The sequence below is a fragment of the Pseudorasbora parva genome, chromosome 1 (genome assembly GCF_024679245.1).
Source record: "Pseudorasbora parva isolate DD20220531a chromosome 1, ASM2467924v1, whole genome shotgun sequence".
Lineage (NCBI taxonomy): Eukaryota > Metazoa > Chordata > Actinopteri > Cypriniformes > Gobionidae > Pseudorasbora > Pseudorasbora parva.
This window is the reverse complement of record NC_090172.1, coordinates 13504290-13517811: the sequence shown is the minus strand read 5'-3', so window position 1 is coordinate 13517811 and position 13522 is coordinate 13504290. Positions and strand designations below refer to the sequence as shown.

At 36.3% G+C, this 13522-nt stretch overlaps 1 protein-coding gene across 32 annotated transcripts in view; it reads right to left on the bottom strand.

The window, feature by feature from the left end:
• Positions 1-10213, bottom strand: part of LOC137049274 (adhesion G protein-coupled receptor L3-like) — a 425717-nt gene extending 415504 nt beyond the window's left edge. For all 32 annotated transcript variants that reach the window (XM_067427809.1, XM_067428692.1, XM_067428735.1 and 29 more), the window contains exon 1: positions 9720-10213. The gene's annotated coding sequence lies outside the window, so the exon portion shown is untranslated. The remainder of the gene's footprint in view (positions 1-9719) is intronic.
• Between the last annotated feature and the right edge of the window lie 3309 nt (positions 10214-13522).

Genomic DNA, 13522 nt, shown 5'->3' with positions numbered 1-13522 from the left:
CCACTTTGGTCATTTAAAATTGCATGGCTACATTTGTTTAACAAAAATATTCCCTTATAATAACTTGACTCTTCGAATTAGTCTTTGCCAAAATTAAGGAAACAGTATGAGATAACCAAAACTTCACACCAAGTTCCCTTAGAAATCCCCAGCCTAGAGAAACATAGGCTATCTATGTTTATAAATCTCAGAGATATGTTGCTTTATCAGACAGTGGAAAAGGGAGTCTCCGCTAGCGCAGTGACCTTGATCTGAATACAAACTACATCTTATCACTCCTAAACCTGCCCAAACGCCCTCACAAATGATTCAAGGCCTGCGAGAAACACAAAAAAGCGGCCCTGTGAAGCGAGACACTCTGCAGTTCACATCACCGCAATGCAGAGCCATTATTTAAAAGAGATAAAGACTTTCTCGTTCAACTGTATCTGTCATGAGAAAGAATGAGTGGGATTTCCACCCTCATGCTTGTTGATTTGGTATATCAAGAGCAAGTCTTCTTGAAGGGAAAACAAAATAATGAATTTCCCGCAAGCAACAGTTCACTTGTATAAGATTTATTATGAAGTCAGGGCAGACTAAAAAACTTAATTGAAGAGCCCATGTATCCTTCCATTATGCAGCAGCAAGACCTATTCAGTCCATCGTGCAACAGTGTCCATAGAGCAAAAACAAATCAAGCAGAGACCCCCTCTCCGAACCCTGAACCGATCATAAAACTAATCAAGGATGCCCAAATGGCCCAGAGACAACATTTCTCCCGCTTTACCTGCGTTATCTCAAAACAAGGACAAGATGAGTCACATGACATGACCCCCCTTTGTTCTACAAGCGAAACAGCGGGTATAACCTCATGAAGAAGGGACTCATTTATTACCGACAGACATAAATTTAAATCGTTATCGGGACACAGAGTCGCCAAGAGCTTTTCGAAAGGCCCAAAATCAACCCAGACATTAGACAGACACCTCGTCGAATTCGCCTTCCTCGACCAGCAAATTCCAAAGGCTCTTTAAACATCACACAAAGACCTCTTACTAAAGCAGACACGAGGAGTAAACCTAAACCTCAGATTCAATAAAATGAATGAATCCACCCAACATATACATATTAATAAAACATATACTAAGATAAAAGTATATCTAAGATTATGCATATTTTATATACTAATAAAATATACATAATCTTTACCATCTTTACTATCTTCTACTCCTATCATGGGAATAGCAAGCTGTTTGATGTATATGTGATGGATAAACGATTCTCGTCATTTTGATGCAAGGTAAATTTTTGTAAAATGTACTGTGCTCACTATAGGAAAGTTGGTTTCTTAAAAGTGTTTAGTCGGACATTACACTAATGATATGCACGAATAGGAGAAGTGGGCAGGACACCCGCCCACAACATCTCATTGGCCGGAGACGCCCCCAAAGAGGGACCTTGGGGCCCGTTTAAAACTCCCGGCAAACAAGATATCTTTGCTTTTTGGTTTGCTTCGTGCTTATTCTGACTGCCATGGTTATGCGCTGACTTCTGCTTTGATCGTGCGGGCCTTTCCTGCCTGCACACAGCGTCCTCCGAGCTACCCAGAGCTCTTCACCACACTTCAAAACTCTGTTTGAACCTCGCAGAAGAAAACTTCCTGGAGTCTGCGCAGCCGCGCCTCAGAGACGCCTGTCGCGTAGCAACCAGCTAACACTATCCAGGTGTGGCGAGGTGAACGAGCGAGAGACATGGGAGGAGCGAGCGAGACCGGGGACGTGATTGCAAAAGAGCGTCACCTACGAGGCACGAGGTCTCAAGTCCTCTCATGAGGGAGCTCGGAAGCATATAAGGACGAGCAACACCAGTCAAGGACGAGAGAGGACCAGGCCTGGACTTTACGTTTAGTTTTAGTTTATGCTTTATTATGTGTGTGCGGGCAGTCGTCCGTGAGGGGCTGCCCGCGGTTTACTTTCATTTTGTTTGTTTATTTATTTACTTAATAAAAATTGTTCAACGTTCGCTGGTTCCCGCCTCCTTCCTTGCCATTTATGAACTGAGTTACACCAGGATTCAGCTTTTACCCTGCAAAACCAACTATCTGTCCCTCACGACTACAAACTGAGCAACGCCGTGCTAAGAGGAACCCATGCTCGCAGGAGCATTCAAACGCCAGTACATAACTCTTCATTCTGGCTGAACTGATAAAAATCATTTAAAAAAAAAACGTATCTAAGCGAACAAACTAAGGTTGACCTGCTAGTATATTGATTCTCAGGTTGTGGTTAAGAAATCATTGGGACTTCACTCCTTTCCATTAACAAACATCCCTTTCCCAGTAACTGTATGAATGTGTGTTTTCGTGAGTTTGTGTGTTTAGAATAGTTCAATAAACTTTTGTTTACCTTTTTCATCTATACAAGTGTCTTTGGCTATGTGTTTATAAGTTACTGCCTCAAACTGATCGATTGTGTTAGCTAAGCTCACAAAAATGTGAACAAAAAATGTATATTGTTGCCGTTGAAATGGAAAATATCCCAATTCAAGATTGATAATGTACTCTAATTACAACATATTTCTGGACGAATAGTTCATGAAGTGGTAAATATTAATTTTGAATAATTTAATATGTATTATGTTTTCTTTTACTGTAATTCAATACCCCTTTGAGTTATTTGATCTGAATCAATCCCTTACAACGTCATACGTTGTGAAGAAGAACAACTCAAAAGAACAACACAAAGTCGTGCCCAAAGTCGTGCATTTGAGATAAAAAAGTATATAAATGTTGTTGTTGTTGTTGTTGTTGTTTTTTTAAAATGACTGATGTTTCGCTAGATAAGATCCTATTCCTCAGCTGGGATTGTGCAGAGCCCTCTGAACCCCTTTGAAAATGTATTTTGACCTTCAACCCATTGGTTGCAATTAAAGTCCTTTATGTGTTTTCCTTAAAAAAACTTAATTTCTTTTCGACTTTAGAAAGAAAGACATAAACATCTTGGATGAAATAGGGGTGAGTAAAATATCAGTAGTAATAATAACTACTCCTTTAAATTGAGATTACACAATAAATTTAAGTTAAATATATCAATTAGTGTACTCAAATAATTCAAGTTCAGAGTAATTTAAATGTATGTGTACACTGTGAAATCGATTTAGTTAGACTTACTTAAAAAAGAATGCAAACCGACTGCCTTAAAAAAACCTACTAAAGTGAAATAAGAATAGTATGTCATGCTAACAAATGCTTAATTAGTATAGTTCAATTACACAAGAGATCTAGTAACTAAAAAAGAAATGAGTAATTGATCTTTTACTTTACATTTACTCTTGACTTAGTGTAGCTGTTACCATTGTTGTGTTTTGCATGCTGAATGTTAAAGTCTGTGTGTGACTCAAGCATTGTCAATTGCTTAATATTGTTACAAATATAGTGGGATTATATCAACCAAATTAAAAGTTTCACAGGTGTGTATGACGTAAGTGTTAGCACTAAAATTGTAAACAGTCATTATATAACATAAAGGGGATTATATAGATTTGTTTTAAAAGGTGGCCTTCATTTCTGACTAAGTCATTAAGTAGTTAATTATTCCGTCAGTAGTTAGGTCAACTTTTAAAACCAACTTATGTATTACTTCTCTTCCTTAATTTGAAGAGAGTTATAATAATATGAATGTTCCAAGTATCAAACCAAAGTGAACACTGATCTCCATAATGGTGACTATTTACCATTTACAATTAATCTTAACTTGGGTTTTCTGAGTAAGAAAGGAATAGTTTATGAGTAGAACAGATTACTAAATTTTTACAGTTAAGACATTAAGTAAAGTTAACTAAAAATTGTTAGTTAGAATGACTGTTGGATTTTACAGTGTACAGACTTAAAATCTGCCAGTTCTGCTTGTTCAAACTTACACTTTTGGTGTAACTGATTAATTCAATGTGTTGACTGTTGCCAACTTATTCAGACTTACAGTTTATTTACGTTTTTAAAGTTTTGCAAAAATCGAGGTAGAGGCATATATTTCCACCTAAAAGTGTCAGAAAAACATAAGCGTAAAACGACAGCCTGAAATAGAAGCAGCTGCAAATTAGCAGCCAATGGAATTGCTTCATATGGAACCAGTCAACATTACTTTAACGAATAGCAGGCCTCGGTGTCACCCAGACTGTGAATTAACCACCCGGTTATAAATTTCCTTCATTAGGGCACAAAGCACACGGCGGCCAATGGAAAGATGAAGCCCCTAAGGGGCCCGATGAAGACGCACAAATTTATTTCAGATGCTCTGAGAAATCTGGCAGAAAATCATAACACATAGAGAGAGAATAAGCGAGATACAGCAAGCATTTTCAGGGCACCAGTTCAGCTGACAGGAAGACAAAACTAGAAAAGCAATATCTCACCTGCTCTTCAGAGGAGTAAATAGCAGATAGCTCTTACAAAGGAAACCCTCAACTCCCATTGCATCTGAAGTGACAATCTAACAGAGCTATTGGATGACTATAATAAACCGCTTTCAACATCTCAACCCGCACCTGCACCAGCACCAGCACAAATGCACACATAACCACAATGACACAAAAATGTCTGTGACCTCTCATCTGTCAGATTTTTGTCACAGGATGACACGTCCAAACTAGAGCTGGACGACATTGCCTTTTGATAATATTTAATATATCTTGATTTTTTATTTTTATTTTATTTTTTTACTTTACTTGCAGAGGACCTACCATTTTGACCATTGCCAACAAAATACTGAAGGTTTTTCATTCAAAAAGTTCCAGTTACAAATAATTCAGATTCTGGGTCTCATTCATAAAACACGAGCAGAACTAATTTGAAGTTTTGTGAGTTTTAGTAAAATGTGCTCATGAAGTGGTAAAAATTGATTGGTTATTATTCTTACATGGGCTGAAATGAAGTGTGACATTGCAAAGCATTTTTTATCTGCCGTTTTCCTTTCATTAATATTGTTAAATTAAGCAGAAATGTGATTAAAAACGGTGGAGGCTGTGAATCAGAATCAAGTCGAACGTTTCTCACAGTCAACTGAAAAGAGAGACGGCTCATTTGAAAGAGATTACAGCTGATAACATTAAGGATGTGAACGGTTCATAATGTTTCCATGCACGTCACATCCACTATGGTACTTTGAATTCTTTAGTTACAACCATATTACAGCGATCAGAATCTATACGTTCTGTTATATACATTCGTAGTTCAGAGCAGACTCTAAAGATCCATTTACAATACCAGTTTATCAGCTTTCTGTCACTATTATATGTAACCAAACCCAGCGTATTTTGAATAAAGGATGACAAAATTGTTAATTTGCGCAGGCCTGTGTAAAGTTTAACCCTTTTAGTATTAATGCTTAAGCTCTTAATCCATATTTTGATTTATTTGTTTTTGCATTCATATTTTACAGTAAGTGCAAAGTCTGGCAAACACACATTATTTATGCAATCTCTCTCATACTTGTGGTGCACGTAAGGCTCATTTGGATGCAGTTGGAATTGTTTTCACATGCATGTTTGGTAACACTTCACAATAAAATTTCATTATTTAACATTATTTAAAGGGATAGTTCATCCAAAAATGAAAATCCTCTCATCATTTACTTACCAAGTTGTTCCAAACCTATAAGAATTTCTTTCTTATGCTGAACACAAAAGAAGATATTTTGAAGAATGCTGGCAACCAAACAGTTGATGGGTACGATGAAAAAATAAAAAATAAAAAACACTATGGAAGTCAATGAGGCCCATCAACTGTTTGGTTACGACATTCTTCAAAATATCTTCTTTTATGATCAACAGAAGAAAGAAATGCATATGGGTTTGGAACAACTTGAGGGTGAGTAAATGATGACAAAATTTTCATTTTTGGGTGAACTATCCCTTTAACTACTTTTAAGGAATTTTTTAATCTTAGTAAATGATCATTTCAAAATTAACTAATACACTATTAAAACAATAGTTGTATCTGTTAATATAATTTAATAGACATAAGCAAACATGAATTGAACTGTTTTTGTATTAACCAATATATTAACAAATACTGTAACAAATGCATTGCTCACTATTAATTAATATTAGTTAATGTATTAAATAACATTAACTAATGGGACCTTGTTTCAGTGTTTACTTTACGTTTATATTTAAAGCTACACTGTGTAACTTTTTTTAATTTAATCTTAGCTAATAACACTTAGTTCTTTCAAAAATATATGTGCTCATTAATGTATATTTACTTCTTTTGAGTAATAAAGTATTCTCGTAAGTTTATAATATGCCATTGAAAATACATACGGGTGAGGGGTTCGAATGCCGGTCGCCATGTTGCCCCTCCATCTTGAAAGTACATTAGCCAAAGAGGGACATACCCGTAAATTCAAGCTTCGCCTTTCGCGTTTTAACACTCGATGGCACCGTGTCGAATGTAAAGAGGGGGATTGCCATGTAAATCTTGGACTAAATCTGCCACCATAGGAGTTAAAACGAAATCGGAATTGAGAGGAACTAATATTAACTGGATGGTCATATACATTTTCACCGCTAGATGGGGGGAAATATCACACAGTGTAGCTTTAAAAAAGCCGAATCATATATTTTTTTACATTTCTGTGGATTTAAAAAGCTAATCTGTTATTGTTCACTTTTTTACAGTACATTTTCTAAATTGTATATTAATACTCACAGTGACAGTCCATTTCATTGATAGCATACCAAGTCTAACGCAATTCTGCTGATGATGTTTTTCGTTTTCATAAACGGCTTCGAACGTGATCAAGGATCGCGCTTTTCATAATGTCTAAATCATTCAACATCGTCAGCAAAACCATCATCCTGAATGGATCATGAATATTTGATATATCGCTCAGTCGTATGTCACACTAATGGCAGATCACACATTGCAATTCAACCCTGTGACCCAATAGTTATTGATTAATGTGTTTCGTTGATTTCATTTGAGACCAGTTGGGGTCAAAGGGTCCTCTGTAATCAATCTACCCTCTGAGGAGCTGCCGGGAATGCAGGAAAAATGAAGTGGAAGGTTTCGTGCGGGGGTTCATCAGCGAGGTGAGGGAGACATGAACGGGGTGGCTGAACTAATCTTATTTAGACCAAGCGAATAAGAGCGCGCAAACAGGAAGCCACTCAGGAGTGTGTTTCCAAAGCCTATATCGGGTGAATACAGGCGGTATGTTGACCGACCGTACTCTGATTCTCAGACTTAATGAGAAAATGTGTTTTCAGTTTAGTGAAGTAGTACTGGCTTGTATTAAAATGACTAATGTGGTCAGTGTGAAGGCCGTAAACAGCAGATACTAGAGCAGACATCTATTCGCCGCAGAGATGAGGTCAACGGCTGCTCAACGCAGTCAAACAAGCACACACTCACACACATGCATGCACTAGAAACGACAAAGCGAAAAATCCATGAAGACAGGTTACACTGTAAGCAAAGCTCAGGTTGACAAGCAGTGAGACCCAAAGCACTACATGTCTCCGCTCTTCAGGGATGACATCAACATTCAGGATGCCAGACAGAGAGACGGCTCTGTTAGTGCACAAGTGCATGTTTACTTAGCTAGATGAGAAATATAAAGATACCTATAACAATAACTATATTACACCAACACTGTTTTGTTGTCTGCCACTTTAAATGCTCTTTTCCAGTTCAGCTCTCTCAAAAATTGCATGTTGTATTTATTCGAAACATGCTGCAGAGCTGAAATGGTTCAATAGGATGGATTCTAATTGGCTTTTTATTTATTATTATTTATATTGTTCATTAGCTGAGGAAAAAATGCTGAAAGCGACTTCAACAGTATATTGTTTCTGTGTCATTATCGTTATTCCTGTGGTGTGGACTTTCCTATTCTTTTAGAAAGAGAACATTTGATAAAAATGTATAATTATCATTATAGTTTTCATTCATTAAAGATAAGATAATATTATTGCCCACACCAATGCATTGCGTTCTGTTTATCATAAGAGCTGCCACTTTAAATGCTGGCGCTTAAAGCAGGATTGATTCTGATTGGCTGTCTTTTTTTTTCTTCGGCTGAAAAAAAATCGTGCTAAAAAGTAATTTCTCGTACAATAAGAAGGATAATAGTTATCGTTCTTTAAAAAATAACTACAATAACTATTTGTATACACGCCAACATGCTTTTTTGTTTTTTTATTGCCACCTGCCACTTTAAATGTTTGAGCGCTAGTCAGGTGGATTCTGATTGGCTGTCATTTAGTCATTTAGCATGGACTTCTATTTTCTATTCTATTCTTATATAATAACGTGGAATTAAATATATAGGCTATTTATTCATTGCAATATATATATATATATATATATATATATATATATATATATATATATATATATATATATATATATATATATATATATATATATATATATATATATATATATACTCGTTTTCCAGTATATATATATATATATATATATATATATATATATATATATATATATATATATATATATATATATAGATATAGATATAGATATAGATATAGATATATAGATAGATATATAGGCCCTATTGTCCTTTATTTGAACGTGACATTTCACTTTTTTTTTAAATAAAGCTAAATATTATTCATTTTTATGACTTTAGAATTTAAACCGAGATCATGTCATTTTGTTTCTGTGGCAAAGTCATGAGCAGTATCTGATACCCCATACTGCTTTTTTAACCATCCTAGGGCCGGTTTCCAAATCGGACACCGCTTGAAGGTTCTCTCTGGCTCTCTGAAGAGTCAGAACGTTCCGCTGAGAGCAAAGTTACTACATGAATGCTTCAGGCATCAATGCAGAGCACATTCGCCCATTCAATCTCACTCGTTTTCCAGTAGAATGTCAAGCAGTAGCTCTCCAAGGAAAGCAAGCATTCAGGTGAGACTAACAGAGAGAGCTCCTTAATGTCCCTTCAGAGGCTCCTGGAAAAGGCCAGCTCCATTATGCTTGAAGAATGGACATTTATGCAGTTTCCTTCTAACAACAGAAAATCTACTGAAACTAATATAGCGCAATGAGCCCGTGGATTATAGAGGAACAAAATCAGTTTGAAACATTTTCTCCACAGACTGCGTCAATTTGCATGGTTCGCCTTTGCGCAGCTGCGCGCTTCAGAGGAAGCGTCTGTATTTCAATTATCTTAATCCAATAAGTTCTAAAGGAAGTTAATTGGAATCTTTATTACGTAATGAATGTATTAAGACAGTAATTCAGCTCCGATGCAACGTACAGCGCAGGAGAGTATAAAAGGTGAGAGCAACGGTGCCACATGCACATATAAATGAAGCATTGCGGTAAAAGTACTTTAAACACTCCAAAGCTCTCCTCAATCTGACATTCTGACATGATGTTTAATAAGGAGTTAAAAACACAAACTGATATGCTGGGTAACCAACCTTTTGAGTACAAACATTGAGCTACTCAATGATAGTATTATATGGGTAGCCTATTATATATATATATATATATATATATATATAGGAATTGTAAAAGGACAGGGACTTGGAAACACACAGAGGTGAAACATATTAATAACGAGCGGGCGCACGCCCGCAAACATACACCCGAAAGCGACAATCAAAACAAGACACTTTTGTATAAAACAACAGGACAGCAGTAACTTAGTGAAATTCAATAGGTGCAAAGGATAGTTTTCCAGGGCACACTGAAATCAGGCTGAACTTACCCGCGTCTCCGCGAAGCTTCTTGGTGATGGAGGGTCTTTTTGCGCACCGGGCGCACGGTCCGCACACGCGTCTCCGGACACAATCAGTCTCTTTTATGCAATGAAAATCGTCCTTGCGCGCAGAAATAAATGGTGATGCTATGTTTCTCCAGCGCAGAGACCTTCGGTTCCTTTCTATCCTGTGAGGTTAACTCCAAACTAATACTCTCAGGTTCACCAATGTCCTGTTATCCAATTGTTTTACATGAGCTTCTGAAAGGGAATAAAAAGGCTCCTTGTTTGGATCCCCATCATCAGTCTGAGTGCCACCTCGGCACACCGTGTCCCCATATCGCCCTTCTCCAAAAGAAATCAAATGTCCGGCAGCGGTAAATGAGTATGTACATCCAAAGTTCTCCAGCTGTATGATAAAGCAGTATGCTGGTGAAGTCCAGGTGCAGCTCCGGTATAATGCACCGATCTGAGCACGGTGACAGTCCGATCACAGCGCACACAACGAGAGAAATGCGGATTGAATGAGGGTTGCCAGATATTCCCGCAAAATGACAAGACACCCGTCGGAAACAGCGGACAAATCTGGTTTTAATAGCTAAATCCAAATGCCAAAATAACCTCATATATATATATATATATATATATATATATATATATATATATATATATATATATATATATATATATATATATAGTAGGGGCTCAAGAATGTGAATTTTGAATTGGCCCTTATGGGCTCAAAAATACATTTAAAGTTATATACAAACTGAAATGAGTATTTATATGCGTTTCATGCAGGAGTCCTGTTTGGTTCCTTCACAATTTCATCCATTAGCCTTTAGAAATGTATATTTTAGACTGTTGATTTTTTGGAGATACGATGAGCAAATTTAAAGACCATTCCTCCTACTCAAAAATAGACAAATTATTATCAGCTTTGTTTTTTTTTGTTTTTTTGTGTGTGCTGAATGAACAAATGAATCCCTTGATTCATGCCCATTATTTTTTAAAGTCAACGAATGTTAGGCTATGTTATAATACAAATATGACAATCATGATGTCCATTTTCTTTTAAAATCCTTATAAACACTCTTGCGAATAGCAGTTTCTCTCTCAAGGGGAGTCAAATGACGATTACCTTCACTGCGACAATCTGGCAACCCTGCGTCGAGGAGCAAGGTGGATAGACTCCACTGAAAAGTCTAGAGCTCCCCCTAGCAGTGCAAATGAAATACTCAAAAAAGTTCTCTCAGTACCGAAAAGCATTTCACACAACAGACCGTGTTATTAGCTTACAGTATTTTAAAGAGTGCATCATCTTACTGGCCCGCTGACTCTCAAATGAGCTTTAACACCAGCGAACATGCCTCAATCTTTAATCCTCATTATTACGGCGCGCATTCATAAAAGAGCCAGCTGAGATCTGAGAATACCTACAGGGTTATTCAGTGTTTTGTTCCGATGTAGAGGGGAAATGCGCAACCTATTTTGAAAAACCTGCTTTCTTTCTTTCACAGTATGAGAAGACATAAATCCACTTATTATGGTAAACAAAAGACGGTGGTTTCAATAAAGCAAGAAATTAGTTCACATTCTTTTTCTTTCTTTCTTTCTTTCTTTCTTTCTTTCTTTCTTTCTTTCTTTCTTTCTTTCTTTCTTTCTTTCTTTCTTTCTTTCTTTCTTTCTTTCTTTCTTTCTTTCTTTAAGGGTCATGATCTGCTTGGACTTGTTTGCGTTTTACAGGCTAATTTGAAGTAAGATTCTATCAAACCAGCTTTATGCCTGTTCAGATATTTCTAAATTACCTTTTAATATCATTACATCTGAAGAGCAAGAGTGTAGGCCTCAGATATGTTAAAAGAGAGATTTTAACCATTTATAGTGTTCACCCATTAATTAAAATTCTGTCGTTAATTACTCACCCTCATGTCTTTTGACACCCGTAAGACCATTGTTCATCTTCGGAACACGAAGATATTTTTGTTGAAATCCGATGGCTCAGACAGGCCTTCATTGACACCAGTTACAACATGTTATAGTGAGGATAAAAAAAAATTAAAGCACATTGTATCATCTGCATTTATAACATTTGGCATACAAACATTACATTTTCATAAGAACTCATTTCAAATTTATTTAAATAATAAAAAAAATGACCAAAGCCCTTGTCACTTTTCTATAATGTCTTTAATGCACCTTTAGTTTTGAAAATACACACACAGTCAAAGTAGATACAGTGGAGCATTCTTGCTACTTGTCAGTGTTTCAGCTGGAAAAGGGATAGTTCACCAAAAATGAAAACTCTGTCCTCATTTATTCGCCCTCATTTTGTTCAAATACTGTATAATTTTCTTTGTTCTGCTGAACACAAAATAAGATATTTGGAAAAATGTTTGTAACAAAGCAAATGGAGCAACTATTTACTACCATAGTATCCCCCCCCCCCTACTATGGTAGTGATTGGTTGCTCCATCTGCTTGGTTACAAACATTCTTCCAAATATCTTATTTTGTGTTCAGCAGAACAAAGAAACTCATACAGGTTTGGAACAACATGAGGGTAAATGACAGAATTTTCATTTTTGGGTTAACTATCCCTTTAAGAAGAACTGACTGGCTTGGATGAGAAACTTTGCAAAGAGTCAGCATCAATGGATATCTTGGTCACACCCTGTTGGAGAAAGAAAGAGAAAAATTAATAATAATCATAAAAAAAATGATATTCTTTATACATTTTATCAATATTAAGAATTTACTTCCATGTGTGACTAAACTAAAGTTTAGAATTCGCCCCACTTGTGAGGACGATGAAATGAGCGCCATTTTATCATAGTACCGTATTCATTGTTTGGTTATGTTGGTTATTGGTTATGTTGTTCCCTTAATTTAAGGGACAATTTCAAAAGTTGGAACGCGAAGAAAATCACATTCAACACAACCAAGTAACCCTAAATAGCATACATTATTTGGCCTACATTAAGTATATAAATATATAAAAATATATAAATATATAATATATAAAAATCACCACAGCACCTTGGACTATAGCTAATGAGAGAAAGTTTGTCTGACACAAAAATAGCACACAACACGCTGAGATTAAATCTAAAATACATTATATAGTAGTTTTTAAACAAAATTATGTATTATTACTTAAACATGGTTTAAGACTACATTAACGTAACGTAAATCATTTATTCGATGAGGAGTGAACTCGACGTAGACATCACTTAAAGGGATCCCATGGTGTTGAGACTTGTATGGCTTAATATAACATAAATGATGTATCTTACTGAATTATGTGGTAGAAAACCCATGAAAGATCTACGTTATTTTAAAAATCGATTTTATATTTGGACCATGGGCGGCGCCATTTTGTTTGCGTTCTAGGTTGATGACGTAGAGTGGTTGAACTCCTCAATCAGCTGGCATTACCCGTAGCTATTTTTACCACAACGCAACTCGAAAATTGTTTCAGAGTTAAACAAAACCAATGAATTGCTTTGTAATTGTACTTAAAACACACTCAAACATACATGTGCACACAAATTTACCTACACAAGTCACAAACAGCTCGGCGGGCGCGCACACACACACCTGACTGCTCTGTCTCAATCGCATGCATCATCACCAAAACATCCTGCCTCTCTTCCTCACGTTACTTTATCCCATCGTCCTACCTAGATATTTCCCTCTGCTGGTCACATTAGGCATTATAGTTAATCTACTATCAACAGTCTATCTAGGGAACAGGATGTGTTGAACAGGATATCAACACAGGGATTGAGGGTTATGTATGCGCGCGCAGTG